The sequence below is a fragment of the Haemaphysalis longicornis genome, unplaced genomic scaffold (genome assembly GCF_048455015.1).
Source record: "Haemaphysalis longicornis isolate Haplotype H1 unplaced genomic scaffold, Haemaphysalis longicornis Haplotype H1 scaffold_2, whole genome shotgun sequence".
Taxonomy (NCBI): Eukaryota; Metazoa; Arthropoda; class Arachnida; order Ixodida; family Ixodidae; genus Haemaphysalis; species Haemaphysalis longicornis.
The window spans coordinates 102,266,889-102,269,604 of NW_027526295.1; positions in this window are offsets into that span (position 1 = coordinate 102,266,889).

Below are 2,716 nucleotides of genomic sequence, written 5' to 3' on the forward strand. Positions count from 1 at the left end.
CCAACGCTCGTCCGGCAGCAAACGCTGCCGTGTTCACTGAGAAATTGATCAATTTAGGTTAAAAGTTTGACTCTCTCGCCAAATCGTGGGTTTTCGTAATGTCAGCAATGACGTCAGAAGCGCGTGTTCAAGCGAACTTCCACTGCGTCATTCGGGTTTGCGGCCTTGCTGTCCGTCAGCCCTCCCAGATGGCACTGCTATAGTCGTCCACGAACCGTTGTCTGCCGATGCTTTGTTTTTAACCGCATTTGCACCTGGCTTGTTTTCGTTACTGTAAAAAGCGATCGTCTTGTGAAACCTAGGATATCCTTGACAAACGGGGTCACGCAAGACAACGCCGCTTACGCCAATCGCCCAGTGTCCTGTAAAACCTTGAAGCGGCGGGCTGCTGTGCAGCTAAAACAAGCATAGTGCGCCCAGTACCAACCGCAGTGTGCATTGGTACTTCTATGCTTACGTGTGTTTTCGTAACTTTCATTGTTTACCGCACCATTCTTACTGCTGAAAAATGAATATGCATTACACTTAACAGCGCAAATAGTTCGTTCAGAAAACCTATAATCTGTGCCTAATTTGCGTTTGCTTTTGCCGGCCTCAGCCAATCGCACAGCTGGGCTCATGTGACATCATAGGTTCTGTTGCGGGAAATGAGCTAGTGGGTCACATGGCCGTTCCCTTTTTTTCCTAGTTATGTAGCTTATTTGAGCGAAGTGTACGTTAACGGTGGTGTCAGTAGGATTCTATCAAGGCAATCTTTCGAATGAACTGAACTTGTGTTTTGTCCTCATGGCTCCTTTAAAGGAAGATACGAAGGTTGTCCAGGAGGGGGGGCTCCTACTTTCCTAACTGCTTTCCTCTCCTTCCCTGGCCTTCCTACTTTCTTCTTCCTTTCTTTAAACCTCCTCTCATAAGCCGCATGGCAAAAACACGAAGCAAAAAAAGGTGGCAGCCAGGGTGTTTCACGAGAGAACACTGTGTCTGGCGCTACTCCGCTCTCAGCCCTAAAGCAATGTAACATAGCCTAACAAACACTGAAGAAATTATTGAAATTTAAAGCTGAAAAATAATAATAAAAAAACCTAGTAGGAGCCAGACTCAAACCACGGTCTTTTGTATCGCAGATCTAAGAACCCCTACACCAATTTGGCAGACGTCCTCCAGTGCCAGCCTAGCCTACAAAATTTGAATGCCGTCAGACACCACTCTAGCCATACCTTTAGTGCTGAGCTGGAGCGCTGCCGAACGGTACTCTAGACACAGTAAATGAGAACTTATGAAATGACTGTTTTCTTTTTATGATAGCAATCGTCATCACTGGCTAATCCACCTAAGTATACGGTTATGCCTACATTCAGCTTCAACGTGTGTGCTTACCCGACGTTTAGCCTACTGACATGGCAAGCCAAACTCATCACGCATCAAGCCGAGTGTACAAACTGTCGACATCTCCAAAGCAGACGTCCAGAATGCATGCCTTAGGTCCTACCTTAGTAAGCTACATTCACGGGGTTGAGCTGGTGGTGGGGTGTGCTTGACTTGCATACCAGACGCCTGAATTTGATCCCCATCTAGACCCCAACCTTTCCCCCTTGCTTTGCTTTTATTCTCTCTGCATTGTCATCCATTTAGGACATGTTTCGCTGCTAGTCAGCTTTCTCGTTTGCTGGCACATTGAAGGCTTTCACATTGGTGAGCACACAGGTTACAAAGTATGTCCTCATGCCAAGCAAGGGTAGGTTGTCCTGAAATGCATTGTCTTATGATGAGAAGAAATTCAAAGCGGTTGGAGGATTAGATGCGTGCAGAGCACCTGGCATCAAATGTCCGACTCAAAACATCTTTTTTTTCTATGGGGTGTTTTTAGGAGTGGCTAAGACAGAGTGTGGAATCCCGGCAGTTTGTTTTGCTGTTGGACACACAGTAATGGTGCGATGTTCATTATATAGAGTACTGTTATACAAGTGGATCCGAGTGGAACACTGCAACTACTTGAAAAGCATCCATTACCACAGTGTCAGATTCTGGAGCAGCTTGCCAGTACCGCAAGCTTGGTACAATACTTTTGGGTAACATATCTGAAGTGCCAGCAGTGCTATGTTCCAAGCTTTCGTTTTTACATACGAGGACAAATCAACACACTGTCAGAACCGGTTAAGACAGAGGCAAGTAAAATAAAAAATTTCGTTGTGCCCATTCACTTCCTTCCTATACCAGCAGTTTAACATAAACCATTTAAAAGATAAAATCTGATCTCTAATGGACGTCAAATCCTCTTGGCCTCAGCACCTTCGATATACACGCCAGCCTAGAAGCACGGTCACAGTAACGATTTTAAGCTGTGTGCCAATGCTGCATCGGACATAACAGCAATTTGTGTTATTCCCGCAGCGATGTTGTGAACGGGTTGTAAAGTTGATCATTAGAATAAGGTTACGTAGATCACATAGGACACAACTTAAGCTATTTCCTGGTCTGCCTGATGTCCAGTGAGGTCCCTTTAATTGCAATTTCAAGTTACGGCAGGTGTAAATCACGACTTTAGGTTGGATGTTACTCTTAATTTCCATTTCGAGTTCTGTTGGATGCAACGCTAGACACTGCGAAATGTTAGTGGTTCCAACGAACTCGTGTTAATGCGAGTTGGTCCTTTTGAGGGCTGACTGCAGCTTAACGAGCCTTTCCTGAATACCCACGAATGAGACACAGGAAGCGCCAC